General features: G+C 33.4%; 1 protein-coding gene across 2 annotated transcripts in view; it reads right to left on the reverse strand.

Annotated features, from left to right (window-relative positions):
• Positions 1-16933, reverse strand: part of LOC126830819 (protocadherin-9) — a 57192-nt gene that overhangs the window by 21729 nt on the left and 18530 nt on the right. The window contains exon 1 of one of the 2 annotated variants that reach the window (XM_050561238.2): positions 8864-9143. The exons of the other annotated variant lie outside the window; for it this stretch is intronic. The gene's annotated coding sequence lies outside the window, so the exon portion shown is untranslated. Of the gene's footprint in view, positions 1-8863; positions 9144-16933 lie in introns of those variants that run through there. 2 annotated transcript variants of the gene reach the window in all.

The raw sequence follows: 16933 nt of genomic DNA on the forward strand, positions 1-16933 counted from the left end.
ATTAATACATAATGTTAAATGACAGGATGGGCCAATAGTCAATAATGTTGCCTCTTCATACACCAATCTACAAAGGACTATAGAGGTCATGACTCATTGACATCTGACAATTTCGACAATTTTGATAAAAACTTTTGAGGAAGATAAATGTGGATGGATGCCTTGAATTCTTTTGTTTACATTATGACTAATTTCTCATCTTTTAAATTAAAATTTCTAAAAAGGATGCTCAATAATTTTTATACGACTGTAAAATCTTTTTGACAGGTGATTTTTTTTTAAACTCTTTTCCTGATAATAAATAGGATGTTAAGAATGTCTCACAGGAACAAGAAGCTTAAATTTACAACAAATACCTTTTTCTTCATAACAGACTATAAAGTGATTTTAAATCTTTATCCATTTGTAGACACTTTGGGGACATTTACAAATTTCAGAGGATGCCCAATATGAGCATTTACCTTGTTTAATCAGGTTTCCCATATTAAAGATGGGTTCCCGCGTACAAACTGGGTGATTTAATGGTATATATATATGGACCAAAAACATATTCAAACTAATTAATTTGTCATAATTATGCTTCAAATCCTTCTCAAACATTGTAATTGCAAAGGAATGCCCTGCTATTAAAATTCGATCAAACCAGGTCATGTTTACGTCACGTCTTGGGAGTCAGAGGAGAAATCATTGCATACATAAGACGATGTTGTCTTTAATCGCTTACTATTTATTACAAATATCGAATCCTAATTAAATTCTCGGATTATCCACTACCCGCGTCTTTTTCCGTCATTTTTATCTCAGAAAGTATTGTACGTCTAACTCTTCATAAAGTTTATCAACTTGTACATCAAGCGCTCAATGTTCGCTTGTGACCTTTGACATCGTGCGTGCAGAAGGTCACAATCGTCGGGCTGTTGATTAGGGGAACCCTTACATTTTTGTCCTGTATACGCTCCATGAGTGTTTTTCGGGGAATCCAGTATTTTTCTAGTAAGATTGGATATCTCTACTTTCCATATATACCAAAATTGCCATACTTTTATTGGAAATAACCACCCGATAAATACTTTTCTGGGAACCCATCTTTAAGAGCTTCCGGACTATAAGAGCATGCTACTACTTTTCACATGACATGAGCCATCTTAATAGTCATTCTGATGAAAAACTCAAAACATCAACCCACATTGCAAGATGATCACTATCCCTGTTAATGTGACTCTGAAATCAGCCACTGTAACTCAATAGTCCAAATACTAACAACGTCATGCTGAATTTTACTTGGATATCCTTTTTTTTGTGGACCGCCAAAATATTTCCACTGGTCCCAACCTATTTGAATATCAGGGATCCCCTTTTTGACATCAACACCTTTGATCTGGAGGACATAAAAATGTTTTAACAAACTTCAATCTGAGGTTGGGAAACATTGTTCTATATATTTACTCTAAATTCTTTAAATATCTAATCTTTTCGTTTCATATTACTTTTTAAAACAATAGGTGTTAATAGCTTAGTTTGTTCAGATAGAGCAGATAGAGCAATTTTAGCTTAATAAGAGATGACCTGCAAAGGTGTCTACAAAAAGTTCTTACCATCTTAGATAAAAGTTTTAACAATAGGTAATAGATATCTGTGATAATATAATACACTTATCACCTATTATATGGCTATTAAAGGTAAGATAAAGGTGTTTAAACTGAGGGATATCCTGTTATGTCATACAACTATATCTTGTCAGTCAGTCCACTTGTAACCTACACCAAACATGTCCATCACATACATCAGTGTCGGTCACTCATCCAATTCAAACCTGCTGGGAAAAATGTTAAGTTCTTTTTCCCAAAGTTCCATTCTCTCTCATTTAATAAATGGCATTCCATCCTCGCGATTCAATTCAATTTGGTGGTAAAAACTATTGCTAAGAGCAAATGATGAGACCGGAATATAAATGACTACATTTGCTTGACATCTTAGTTTTACAAAGATCAGTTCACAATTCCATGAACTTTAAACTCCAGCATTTATTTTACAGTTAAATGCAAGCACTTGATCTTTTAGTTTACAACTGCAAGGGATCTTATCTTACTCAGTGTACGCAAGTAGCGACCAAATTAAAGATAACCATCTGAAGAAAATTACCAATCTGGAAAATCATTTCTGGCAGAAATACATTTTAATCCTAAATCGGAGAACTGGCTTGAAAACCAACCTAGAAAAATCAATACAGATTAATCTTGACACTTGTAAGAATTCAAATTGGGGATTTACTTCTAGTCTCAAGGAATTCCAATTTCTAACTAGCTAAATACGGATAACAACATAATATTGTCTCTCTATAAAATTCCTTAAAACAAATACTCTGGAAAACTTTTGATATAAATACAAATATTGAAATAAAAAAAGTTCATTTATGTTTAACATGGGGACAAAAATGTAAAAAGAAATGGAACATCTATTTATTCATACAGTAAAAATCATCTTGAACAAAATGAAACAATTAATTATTAACCGATACAGAAATAATCATCTTAAAACATGGTGACAAAAATGAAACAATTAACTATATATTGATACAGTAATATTCATCTTAAAATTTTTTTAACTTGGTAACAAAAATGTCAAGGGGTCAATGCCCCAAAATGTTCATCTTAAAACTTTTTAACTTGGTAACAAAAATGTCAAGGGGTCAATGCCCCAAAATTGTCCAAAAAAATGAAACAACTAATTGCATATTGATACATCAAAAACCATCTTGAATTTTTCAAATTTATGTGGAACATGGCTACAGACATGCCAAAAAGTTTAAATGACTTACTTATTACTTCATCCGTTAAAAAACTGTTTAAATAACTAGCCCCCAGTTTAAATATCATATTATCCAACATCGTCATAGAAATAATATTCTCACATATATATCACTACTCATCCGTAAATAATGTTACATACAAATACACTGTATTGAAAGGTTTTGGATGAAAGGGCAGTGACGGAGATACAGCTATAGATAGAGAGATATGCAAAGTGATATAGGTAAAGAATCTTAGTAAACATTTATAAAAGCTAAGATTATTGTAGGTCGTATGTCGCCTTACATTCCCACACACCGCATCCAAAACATCCTCTATATACATCTATTAAAACGTCGTCTGAATCGACAATAACGAACGCTTCATTGACTTTCATACACCTATCATAAAAAGTCATACAGCACACCTACAGAACAACAATAAACGTACAAATAATTAATTGCACTACATCGTCACTGAATGATGTCAAATTTGTATCCCGATTGTTAATAAATGCAGTGAGTCAAATAATGGTTGTAGCGTTTCTGCATGGTAGTACAAGTCGTTTAATAATTCAAATTCGTTAAAATGAGGCAATTATCCTGTCAAAAACATGTTTCGGGTACAAGTCGATATGTGTTCTGATAACAAACAGAACCCATATTAAATCCAAAAATATGAAACTATCTGAATTCATATCTTGAAAGCCTTGAAAGGATATCAAAACAAGATGAATATTCATATTCCAAAAGAAAATGAATGACAGCAAAAGAAATAATAATGGACAGCTCATGATCTTTTTTCGATTTTATTTTTTTTTTCAGTAATTCTTTACTTGATCTCTGATAGGAATACATATCCATGTTTTTTACAGAAATCTATCTGGTCAGGTTTATATAAAAGCAATACTGATACCGTATTAAGCTCCCAGAGAAGCCGTGGTGGCTCAGTGAGTAAGATACTGGCTCGCTAACCTGGAAATCCCGGGTTCAATCCCAGTGTTGGCTGAAAAAGCCCATCAGGATTTTCCAGTGTGCTTCTCCCTTGTCAGTGGTGCTGGACGAGAGCCTGGCAAGGGACAATGTGTAGTCATTTGGATGGGATGAAAAACAAAGGTCCTGTGTACACATTGGTGTGCATGTAAAAGAACCTTTGGCAATTAGAATTCGATAAAAGAGTAGGCTGCAGAGCCCCTGTCCGAGCAAAATTTCCCTCAGAGCACATCTTCATTAGCCCAGCAGGATCAGAACAGTAGAACATTAAACCTCATTTCATTTCAAAAGCTCATAATGTCAACTTTAGAAAAAAATTCACAATTGATTTGAATATAATTGCCTAATTTGAGGATACGAATTTGAAAAGTTTAAATCATTATTGTAAATATCAATAACACTCTAATACTGGCTTAAGATAAAGACATAGAAAATTTTTGCTTCAATAACTCAGATGAATAGATGTTGTGAAATACTGTTTGTGAATCATAATAAAATCATAACAAAATCGAAGTGAATAGGATAGTATTAAGAATGTATGATTTCAATTAAAGTTTTCCAATCTGGTTAATCACAATTTTATCATTAATAAATCTCTAATGTGTCATACATTCTTAACATTTCATATAGCCACTGCCCACTAAAATATCCTACGACCTTTAGGGTCACTACATACAAGTCATTTTCAATCAGTATAATACCTACATTGTCCACAATGATCATATCAAATCATCATATACCTATTATTACCTATCTGACACAATAATTTGGTTCTATAAGATAGTACTTTTCATTGTAGTCTCATTGATATGGTCCAACCTTTCGTATTAAGCGTTTGATAAAAACTTCTTTTAGCACCTTGTACGCCTACATTGTATTGTTTAGTTTTTGGTATTAACCGAGATTTATCAACAATGACCATACACCATTCTGAAACCTGGATTAAATCCAATATTGTACAATAAGGCATTATAGGAGTCCCTCCTTTTATACCGTTCGTATGCAGGTGTCTTAACGACCGTCGGTTTAATGTTCCGGTATTTTGAACGTGACAGAAATCAATTATGAAACGTGGTTTGTCTGCTCCAAATATGTCATACTCTTTTTGTTTTACTGCAGAAAAAATAAATGACACCATCGTCCTTTGGGACAAAGACAATTTTCAGAGAAATTATATAACTAGTTACTCTCTTGAATAGGAGACATTTGAAATGAATTAAATTCTATTGGCTGCTTTGAGGAATATGTCGGAGGACTGGGGATGTGGTAGTTCATCACATAGAGCAGTGACCACAAAGATCCTTAATGGAAATAACTGTATATTAGTCTTAATCTGACCAAGGTCTTGTGTAACCAGATGCTAAACTCCAGTTGAATCCTTTTGCAAAGTCAATATCATTTCAGCATATTGTTGCACAATTCCAGTTTGTGCTGAGGTCATTAAAAGTACTTCAATAGGAGGCTTTCTGTGAACAAATCATGACCGAAACTAATTGTCAATGGAGGAAATCTAAAACTCTTAGTGATTTCTCAAAGTTCAGCTCTGGTTCAGGGTACACATCCATCTTAGATTGAGTAATGATGCCTAATGATACAAATTGCTTACATACTGCAATGCAATACATTCACATCACCCTGTAAATCAAATCTATTAAAACTGTCAAGTCTCCTTTACCCAGACTGTCCACCCTTCTATTCATCATTTTTTTAATGGTCTGAAAAATTCAAACCACTTGAAGTTTTCACTATTTTACACTAAACCAATAAATCATCGCAGACACACCACACTTTAATAATTAATGCTATGCCTCTGACTATCTTAAACAATTTTTTTAAAAATAAACAGGAGATAAAATTTCTATAAAGAATAACTTAGCATTTCCAATTTATGAAAACAGAAGCCATATGTGTGTAATAACTTTCTATTTTTAACTCATTTTAAAAAACAAATCCCCATATTTCAAGTGAAATGTTTTGGCAGTATTATCTTATTACACCTAGATTAATGAGACATTGGATAAATTGATGGTTGTTTTAATTGGATTAATACTATTTGTCAGAAAACAATATCATTCTTTTATCTTTTATGATTAAAATTTTGTAACTTTCATGAAAGAAACTACATTTACCACACGTTTTACTTGTCAAAAGAACTTTACAAATGTTATAGAATGTACAAAAATGTTTAATACTTGTCCAAACGACATCCTGAAATTTCATGTACAGGTATTTTATTCAGATTAAGGCACAATATTTCACATACAATAAACAGTAGTTTTTACCAAAGAGCATATTGTTTGAAAAATGATCAAAATTGTTCAGTCATAACCTTATTTTAATTTCATCATGTCACCACTGAAGAATAACCCATTTGGTCTTATCCATGAACATCAATGTCAAGTTGGTATCTAACTACTTGGTAGATATTATGATTTAATCAGCTAGATTGCTATTGTAGAAAACCCTTCTATTATTTTTTGGGTTAAATTCAAAACAAACCAAAAGATAACACCTCATTATTTTTGGGGTGGGATTTAAAACATGCAAAAAGACTACTAACTTTCTGGATCTTTGAGGTTTTAATTGACATTTAATATATAAAATGAAACAGAAATGGAATACACTTTATTTGTCAAGAATTTATCAGCAATAAGTTGCTTTTGCCAAAAACAATTATTGGTGCAAATAAAAATTATGAACCCATTGCATCAAGTACAAGCTAAAATACACATGTATGTAATTTTTGTAAAGTGAAGCCAAAGTTTGTTGAGATTTTATCTGTGCAGCAAGGCGAATGGTCATAAACCCGAAACATAGGAAAGAAAAGTATTACCTAATGACATAGATAAGGAAAGTCAGAGGTTAAGGAAGGATCTATTTAGAGTAAAAACAGAATAAAAATGTCGGAGTTAGTTTATGTGGAATGATTGATGATTTGTTGGGTTATTTACTCTAGAGGTTAATCTATTACAATATGTCTACCTTTAATAACAAATGTATTGTCTATAGATCATCCTAAACTATATCACACAGCCATTCTAAACTATGAGAGAGAGAGAGAGAGAGAGAGAGAGGGGGGGGGTGGGGGGGCTTTAAGTCAAGTTAATCAACCTTGACTTCTGAAATCCAAGTTTAAACTACAGTCGGTGGAACACTCAAGGCAAAGTATGCTTGCTCTCTCTCCCTCCCTTTCTCTGATTTCCCTCATGTCACATGACTATCATTTATACTTACAGGAAAATCACATTAAACTTGGATTTCAGAGGTTGATGCCACTTGGCAGAGGCAACCTCAGGCAAGGAAATAGGTAGCAGCAAACATTACCAGCCAAAATTTGTTAACTATTTAAACTTCCCAAATAAACAAGAAGTGGTATCAGGTGTTTTAGAAAGTGTATGCATTCTCTGCCTAGTGTAAAACACCAAATTTTATCTAACTATACAGTCTATATGCTGAATTCCTGTGTGGTTGATTGTGTCTGTGTTTTGTTGGCAGTCATGATTAAGATGGATGACAACCTTTAATATACTAGATCACCCTACAGCCACATGTTTAGCATAAAAAAATACCAATAATAGACATCTTTAAACATTAATGTACACCACAAAAACAAAAAATCAGCAATCATGCATTTCATGATGATTCAGATTATTTTCTATTTATTTAATATATAATCAAATAAAAAATGCTTCTTTTATAAGTAATCAAATGATCTAATAGCGTGTCTACTTAAGATGATGACATATCGTGCAAACATGATTCAAGTCGTCATTATTATGCAAATTTGCGTAAGCCACTGAAAGCGAAAGATCTTGACCCTAAATCCTTTGTATTTGGTCATATATTCAGTGTCTTTATGTATTGATATGAATATGCGTGAGATAGTGCAATTTCGCAATATCAGTAGGTGTGACATGATTTATCTGCATGTTGGTTTACTTGAGCCTATAATTTGCTACCTGGAGTATTTGAATAGAAGGTTGGTTACGCTACTAGCGACCACTGAGGAGCTGGATTCAAAATTTCGAACATTAATAGCATAGTATTATATGTCAAATCATTGTACAACACAAGAGTTAAGAAAGTTCAAAACTTGCGACTCTTAAGGAGCTCAATCAAAGATTAAACATTAATAGCATAGTAAAAGATGCCAAATCATTGTACAGCACAAGAGTTAAGAAAGATCTGAACTGAACAGCTTTTTATAGATCTGAAAGAACATATGTCTTAATCTTTTAAGATTTTTTTTTCTATTGTTCTTCTGTGAATATTGACAGTTTAACAGTCCATATCTGTTTTACTGTTCAATATGTTTTATAGAAAAAAAACACAACCATTAATGAAATACAATGGGTTGGAGCAGGCTTGCAATCTGTTGAAATCAATAGAAACTATTTGACAGTACTTAATGATGGTTCGTGATAACTCACTGTAGTAATGAACAAAAGTCATTATATTTGTTCATATATTACGCTTGAATTCAACTCCATTCAAAAGACAACGACGATATCTTGAACATTTTCTATTGTGTTATTTTGGTAACTGAAAATTCTAAACCACAAAAAACGAGGTCTCTATTGTATCATTTGGTAATCAAAAATTCTAAACCTAGAAAGCCTATGTCTACCTTTTTCTTCTTTTGTGCCATACCAAAAAGCCAAACCACAGAAATTGTACCACAATAGCTACATATTCATAATGTCTCATAAATATCATTTATTAGTGTATATATACCTATTTGGCTATTTCATACGGTAGGTCCCTTTCATGATAGATCTGTTCATTATGCAAATATGATTTCATATATACAATAGAAATGTCGTGTGCTTGAAAGTACATTGTCCAACTCAATGTTACTTACAATAAAATTCAAGTCGTAATATTTAATAAAAGGTAACCCAATACCTACTGGCAGTGATCCTTGACTAAAGCTGTTCAATCAGTGAAACTTTTGCTTAAATTAATGTTAATACCAATATGCATAGATCTGTACAAACTTATTCTAAAACTAATAATTAGTTTAACATGCAATAAATTAATAGAAATCATGATATAAATTTGTAAAAATTTTGTAAAACTTACAGGTATCTTTCAAAAGTTTTCTCAAATCCTTGAAGAAAATTCAAACAATCAGGAATTAAAAATGCAGCTACTAAAAGATAAGTTCCAAGGATTTTTTCATAGAACTATATAAAGCACTGAGTTGAACCGTCTTTAATACAAATATAGTTATATCCTCTTCACTGACTTAACATCACCTTACAAGACACTACTATCACTGACTGTCTTAATACATGGCTGGCTGTAAATACAGGCAAACACCAATACTACTACCACTCTCAGCCCACAGCTTTACACAGCCCACAGCAGAAAGTGTGAATGGGTCCTACAGTCAACCAATGAGAGTCAGGCGTTTTTCCGGCAACAAGTCCCTTCAGGCAGTCATATGGCTATTATGATATCCAATAGACCGTGGAGAACTTCTTCTAATTACTACAGTACCAGCCAATGGAAATCCCTTAATAATATATTTGTTAGAAAGAAGTGGGAGACATTGAGGGATAATGGGACCAAATGTATGCTTAAGGGATAAACTTATGTTTTGAACTATATGACAATTCAACGGTACACTTTGAACAGAAATTCTTTTCTATGTGTGCGATATGTGTATGGATAGATCAAATAATACCTATTTACTCACTTGTCAAAAATTGATCCCCCTACCCACGGTATGGAATACGCTTATATGATTATTATAAAACATAACTTATAATTATCAAGATCAAAACTATTCATATGTTTGAGACACTTGATTTGTCATTAATCATCATTTATCTGTTAAGATAGATAGATAGATAGATATATAAATAACATATAACTGTGTATTTAGATATGTAGATATTTAATACTTATTGTGTATGTAATAAGTTCAAAGAGAGGGGCGGGGGGCACAAAATGCAAAAACTATTATAATGCATCTTCTTTGGGGCTGTGAGGGTCAATCCCTGTCAGAAAATATATTTCTGGGAGTTGAAGAGAAAATGATTACTGTCGGTCGAGCTTAATTATGTTAGTTACTTAAAGTGAAAAAAATGGGGTTTAACGTCCATGAAACACAAACTTGGTGGGACTAACATATGGTAAAATGATCTCCATTTGACTTACATGCACTTATTGTAAAAACGGTGGATTTTGACACGAGAAAAGGGTCTGAAACACTGAATATTAAATCCCAAGTCAACTACATGTAACCTTTAAAAATGGTTGTATAATAATTTATGTAATCATTTGAAAAAGGGTAGTATCACCCGAAACACTATGAAGAATAAACCACCTCTTATTGCAACTTAAAATCTGTTTCTACTATCATGTAACATATCAACTGATTTACAGAATAATGTTGGCCCTTTTCTGTCTCTTGTTATTTTCCTTTCCTGTTTAGCACCACCATTAGAGAAAGAGTTAGCCTAGCCATGGCAGTGCCATCGAAACAGTAATATTAGGTGCAAAATATCTTGAGTGAATCAATCTCTCAGCTAAGTAAACCCACCAATCTTCTCATCGATGGTTCCAATAACAAGTGGTATCAGATGTTACCCATGCATGACTACTGGCATATATTAAGAAACAGGGTATGTATGCCTACTTTGCTGGGAATCACTAAACATGGCTTGAAAGGGATTAGTCAAAATGTTTTAAAAACTTAATTGAAGTTTTTGTTTTTCAGAAAGCTACAATTTCTTGAAAAATGATGCAAACTTTGGAAAAGGCCAGATATTCAGAAAACAAATTAAATCAAAAAATAAATTCCTCATATTTTCCAATAAAAATGCCTGGGTTACTGAAGCAAGAAGAATGACGTCTTTAGTGAAGAACTATCAGAATTTAATATAACAAACCCCTGGTTCACACCATTCAAAGATACAAATCAATCAACACTTGCACATGTTGGATATGATACAAATAGTGCAGCCATTAAAGACCGACATCAGCGCAGATTAAAAACCATTGATCAAGCGTACAGACAGATGGGAACTGTTTAAGCAAAACCAGAGACACCCCAGTGAAATTACCATGAGACAAATATGACCAAGGATTATCCATTTAGCGGCACACTTCACTAATTTACTTGACTTGAGAATCAATTTTTGACTACACTAGAGTTGAAAGGGGAGTAAGGGGTAGAGAGGTTCACCTCTTGTTGGACTACTGTAAACCTTCAACAGTTTCATCAACTTCTGTATTGTCTACTCTTCTCCCAATGTAAATATGTTTGAGGTGGCTTCTTTTAGAGTCAGAAATTAATGATTGACATGTTTGTCTCTAACTTTTAATTTCAGAAAAAGGTTTATTATATACCCCATCTTCATTAGCCCAGTATAGGACATTAAAGCTGCATTAGGTAAGATTAGATAAAGAGCTGACAGTTCTCGCTATAATAGTTAAAAAAATAGATAATGTAATGGGAATGTGCTGAAAATTTCAGTCAAATTACTTCATTCTGAGCCGAGAAATACTCATTTTAATAACACTGTAGCCTCGCTTGTCATTTTACAATATAAGCAAATCTCGTTTATCCACTATTATTTTATTACATCCATTCTCTGAAAAGAGAATATGCACTTTATTGTTTTCAAATTGTAATATATTTTTTTTACCATCATTGAAGAGTGCCCACCAAGAGGAAATGAAATGAAATGGGGTTTAACATCCTACTGTTCTGCTCCGAACTGGGGTAATGAAGACGGGCATACGCCATACAGTGTGCTATGAGGGAAACTTTGCTCGGCCTACTCTTATATCAAATTCCAACTGTCAAGGGATGTTTTACGTGCATGTCAATTTGTACACAGGACCTCAGTTTTTCGTCCCATCCAAACAACAAGACAGCATTTCTTGTCAGGCCCTCCGTCCTGCATCACTGACAAGGGGGAACCACGCCGGAAAATCTGGATGAACTTCCTCGGCCAATGCAGGGATCGAACACCCGACCTCCAGGCTAGCGAGCCAGAGTCTTACCCACAGTTATTACTGTGTCTTCAAATTTAAAATGTTTATTGATATCTTACAATGTCTGTGTTTTCTCTCTTCAAGCCAGGTTACCTTTTGACCGTGGTGCAGGGCTTTGCAAGGAAAAAGCCTCTGGGTCTTGGTACAAATTGGTGTGCAAGCATGCAAAATAAAGAACCCTTGGCTGTCGGATTTTAAAGTCGGAAACACCTGTCGGGACCAAATTTTCCTCAGAGCACACTGCATGACATATGCAAATCTTCACATGACCTATGCAAATCTTCACTAACATGGTTGGCGAAATAAACTAGGACATAACACCCCATTTCGTTATATTTTTGTTTCTCCTTTTGTTTATTTTAGTTTGTCTTTTAGTTCTTCCTCACTTAATGTTAGACACATTTTTCAATAGAAGCCCAAGATTGCACAATGCCAAAGGATTAGATTAATTATATGTTAGACATGACTTTTCTTCCGCAACTGGCTAATAACACCTGCGTAGGGGTTAGAAATAAATGCATTCTTTTCAAATCCTTATAAATCAGAAAATTATTTACTTAAATAAATGTGAAACCTCAAACCAGAAACTGATTAACACAATTATTACTAGATGACACATTCTATCGAGACGCTGTATCCACATGCCTGTAGATATTGGTAGATTTTAGTAAGTTTACGTGAGATAGCACGATAAGGATTTTACGGTAGTTAAAACCAAGGGATCATTCGGATAAGGTTAATCCGATAAATAAACACTTTTAGTCATTTTGAAGTTATCAATAAACTGGCCATGTTTGATCCAATTGCTTGACAAAAGGAAGTAGATTAGTTAAGGCTGAGTTAGTTGAAGAGCCCACCTTGAGAGTTAAAACCATTGAGAAGAGATTAGGTATATACTTGATATACGCATGTCGACAGATCTTCAATACCATGATTAAAATGATTATCTTTAATTAATCCTGTTATCTCATTAGAAAGGATATGAACTTCATATTACAAAGCTTGATTTTTTGTTCAGGTCAAGTTTGGAAAAGACAAAAAATTTGAACAAAAAAAATATCTCCAGCCTAATGATAAAGAGACAATTCCTGTCTATTTAGGACTGAAGATAAAGTTAAAATTCTGATATATTTAGTAAATGCAATGATTTTTAGCAGTAGCTTGGAAATGAAATAAGATAAATTACTTAGGAACCCTTGCAGTTTTATTAAATTATACCATTATTTTGTTCTGTTATATGCATCCTCAACAATGGATTTGCCTGAGATTTTGCGTATTCCAATTTAAAAATCCTGATGTAACTTCATGTTAGATCAAAATTATACTTTTGCTGACTGCATAATCTAATTGTGTTTGGAGCATTTCAAAATCACAATACCTGTGACAAAAGTTTTTAAGTCGAACTGGCCATTGTCACATTGAAAAATCAAGTTAAAATGGAATACATTAAAAAATACATCCAATTTGGGGGAAATCAACCAAGATCAACACTCACTTTCTTGATACAAACACTTATTTCGGGATTGATAAAAACAATTTTCTCTTTGAAAGATCTAATTATATCAACATTCAGAGAAAATCTCCCCAATTTCCCAAAAGAATTTCAACCGAGTCTCTCGCAGTCAAAGCTAATACCTTACCTCAAACCCGATTACATCTATTGTTACAACAGTCAATTAAACAAATCAAGAACTAATTGTGTTAGGAACAAACACACAAGCAATCTGATTATAATCTGTAGTAATCACAAGCACCCAGCAGGTAAACTAGTCAACAATGATAATGATCAAACCTTAATGCAAATCTCTTTAATTCCATCATAACAATGCTCATTTCGTGTAACCAGGTACATGGCTAAATCCATTCAGACAAAACAATTTAAAGTAAGTAGCAATAATGTTGGTAAACTCTGGTTGTCAGTGGAGCCATCAAGACAGACAAAATGGCCAAAGATCAGCCATAATGACATAAGAAAAACTTCAATTAAGACAAATTAAGTTTAATCCCTTTTTTTAGAAAAATCAAATAGAATTTTTGTGGGTGAGTTTTGATCATCTGTGGAGTTCTTCAAGAAAAGAAGAATCTTGACGATATAATAAAAACTAATGAGATCAAGACTACATTTAAACAGCAGTTTTTTGAATACTCGTCAGACAATTAAAGTTGATTCCTTCTGATGTTAAATTCACGGTACAAGATCAAAAGAAGTCTCAATTCTGTTTCATGAAGTTAGATAATCTTTGTCCACCTACTTGACTGAAAGTAAATACTTGTTCGATTTCTACACAATTGTTTTAAAATTCAAAATCCAGTCAGTTTGTTTTCCCAACACTTTCAAATTGGAATCCAGATAATCTGCTTAGTGGTGTGGATTCTCTGGATTGAAGAGTCAGCAACAGAGGATGTCGGTGTTTCGTGCAATTGAACAAGCTTATGATTTGTACCTTGGTACACACACACTGGATTTTTTTCATTAAGCCCCCTCCCCCATTCTCCATCAGAAATTAATAGAGATATATATAATCAAAACTATTTTATCTGATACATTTTTTATACAACACGCTCTATAGAAGGGAGAGAGAGAAATAGAGTTTAACGTCCACTCAACACAAACTAGGTCATTTCGGGACTAACATACGGTTCAATTTTATTTCAATAATTCGCTTGCATGTAGAGGTCTTTAGCAGTGGTAGGAAACCGGAGGACCCAGAGAAAACCCATGAGGTTGGACAGGTCACCCTACTCCTTGTCACGTACAACCGGGAATCAAAATCACGCCAGTTGACTCAATGACAGACCTTATGATGCAACGCACATGTGCTAACCATTCAGCCATCCAACCCCCTCCCTATAGATAGGGAACCCCAGCCAAATCTGCTTATAATACCTATAGTAAATTATCATGTTTTAAAGATTGTTACAATTTTGTATGCTATAATCAATTACACCTGTCTTCATTGGTCTGATCGACAATCCAATTTTTCAAACATTTTTAGGAGGAGTTCTTCTGGCCCCCCAACCACCTAATACCCTGCATTCGCTATTGTTTCCTTACCCACCCCTCAACTATGGATTTACAACTAGATTTATATATTCTAGATTTCTGTTATCTAATTTGTATCTAGATAAAGATAACATCATCTTTCTAATACAGTAGAATCTGTATGAGCAGCCACTCCTATTCAGCGGTCACGATAAATTCCCCCCACAGAAATTCTGTTGTTTCATCTCTTTATTCAATGGTCACTCCTCTAACGCGTCCAGCGGTCACTATTTTACTAATAAATTCAACAAAACATCGCCCATTCAACGGCCATTGTTGAATGATACCATCTTGTCGTTCTTTGTAACACCCCCGCTAATCCCGTGAGTAGTAGTTAATTAACTGGACCCCCACTGATCAGGTAAAAAGAAATGTAAACATAACAATCAACCCGGGATTATCTGTTAATTAATCTTTTGTTTTATTAAACGACTAACCTGATCATTGTTTTCACACGTAACGACACATTATTTGATACTGATTGAATAAAATAAAAGTACCGAGTTTTGTCACGATCATCTAGTATCTCTCTTAGCGCCTCCTATAATATTACATACAGAGTTACACCCCCTGTAAATAGGTGATAAAATTAGCAATGTTTTTTGTTCATGTGCTTTTTTGATAAAATAAAATGAATTCATCGATTTTCTTCACAAAAATGGATAAATATTATCGAATGCATCACAATGGTAGACAGTAGTATCGAAGGTTGGTACAAAATGACAAGTTTACAGAAGTTATGTCCGAGATTTGAGTAAAGAATTTTCGTCTGGCGCAAGATTCAGCGACGGCCAAATTTACCGCTTCCAATGCATCCAAGCGTAATATTTAATTTATGTCGGCACAAAAAGCAACGAGATTTTATTAAGAGGCCACTCCCGTTAAGTTATGTCCGAGATTTGAGTAAAGAATTTTCGTTCGGCGCAAGATTCAGCGACGGCCAAATTTACCGCTTCCAATGCATCCAAGCGTAATATTTAATTTATGTCGGCACAAAAAGCAACTAGATTTTATTAAGAGGCCACTCCCGTTAAGCGGTCAGTTGTGAAAATTCCCTTGGGTGGCTGCTTAATGCAGATTCTACTGTACTTTAAACCTACGCCATCCAATTATTATAACAAAAAAATAACAGGCAGTAAAATTATATGATGAAAATTATCAGTGGATTAATTTAATTCTACGAACTACCTTTAAGCAAATAATCAGTCAATACACATAATGCCTCCAGCATTAAATAAGATCAAATCTACATCTATAATATAATAATAGAAATTATAGATTGGATAATATGATATAAGAACTTACAATGGCTCTAAACGACAGTCTCCGTTAAATATCACCTTAAGGTATATATTGCACTTTATAACGTACGTTTTGTCTGTATCAGTTTGACGATGTGAAACATGAAGCATAACCAGTGATCAATTTTATCAGTTTTTTTTTTTGCATGTGTTTTCTGTCTTTGTTATGTAAAGTTGACTATCAAGCAAGGCCCCAATTGATTAAATATTTCTCTTTATAGAAATTGGTGAAATTCGTCAAGGAAATTGTTGAAATTCATCCATAGGTTTAACAAAGACCATTTGCTAGTTCTCTTACACCTTTATCGTAACGTAATGAAGTCTTTGTTGCGAGATTTCTGTTACATTCAAATGGCTTGCCATGGATCATCAGTATTCTTCACCTGGCATCACCTGTTTCTAAATTTAACTCAAGTTTGTTCAATTTTCTTTAAATGTGAAAATTGATATGCATTAAATAAATTATTTATTCATAATGAAATCAGTTAAAAAGAAGATGTAGAAAGATTGATATTGATAATATACCAAATTGTAACAAAGAATTAATTTCAAAAGATTGACAGAATATAAATTATGCATGTATAGATTTCAGAAAAAACATCACTCTTAACCTGATAAACTTAATTTTTTTCTAATTTTCCTCTTTTTCTTATTAAAGGCACTATTTGTCATTTCCAGTATTTGCATAACATTTTAATGTAGATTAATAAGAAATTGTTAGAAAAATCCAAATGCCGATCAGTGGTTTTATGACAATAGTGTTTTATGGCAATAGAGTTTTATGGCAGGTAGCACCAA

This window comes from Patella vulgata, chromosome 8, assembly GCF_932274485.2.
Source record: "Patella vulgata chromosome 8, xgPatVulg1.2, whole genome shotgun sequence".
NCBI lineage: Eukaryota > Metazoa > Mollusca > Gastropoda > Patellidae > Patella > Patella vulgata.